Consider the following 746-nt stretch of genomic DNA (forward strand, 5'->3'; position numbering starts at 1 on the left):
AAAGTGGGGCCTCTTGATCCTTGCTACTTTTGGGTTAGGAGCAGGAGGTGTCAGAAAATGTACCGCAGGGATAACTGGCCACAGAGTGGCACAAAGGCAGAGTCTGCAGGTGGCGGCAGCATCAGGATGCCACAGAGTTGCACAATGACAGAGTGTGGAGGTGGCGACAGCATCAGGAGGCCACAGAGTGGAACAATAACATAGTGTGAAGGTGGCGGCAGCATTAGGCGGAGACCACAGAGCGGCAAGGTGACATAGTGTGGAGATGGCTGCAGCAGCATCAGGAGACCACAAAGTGACCCGGTGATGGCAGCAGCAGCATCAGGAGTCTACAGAGTGGCACAATGAAAGAGTCTGGAGGTAGCAGCAGCATCAGGATTTTCAGTATAAATTCAGACCCTGAAAGTGGGGCCTCTTGACCCTTGCTACTTTTGGGTTAGGAGCAGGAGGTGTCAGAAAATGTACCGCAGGGATAACTGGCCACAGAGTGGCACAATGGCCAAGTCTGCAGGTGGCAGCAGCAACAGGATGCCACAGAGTTGCACAATGACATAGTGTGGAGGTGGCGACAGCATCAGGAGGCCACAGAGTGGAACAATAACATAGTGTGAAGGTGGCGGCAGCATCAGGCAGAGACCACAGAGCGGCAAGGTGACATAGTGTGGAGATGGTAGCAGCAGCATCAGGCGGAGACCACAGAGTGGCAAGGTGACATAGTGTGGAGATGGCAGCAGCAGCATCAGGAG

This window comes from Pyxicephalus adspersus, chromosome Z (genome assembly GCF_032062135.1).
Source record: "Pyxicephalus adspersus chromosome Z, UCB_Pads_2.0, whole genome shotgun sequence".
Classification (NCBI taxonomy): domain Eukaryota; kingdom Metazoa; phylum Chordata; class Amphibia; order Anura; family Pyxicephalidae; genus Pyxicephalus; species Pyxicephalus adspersus.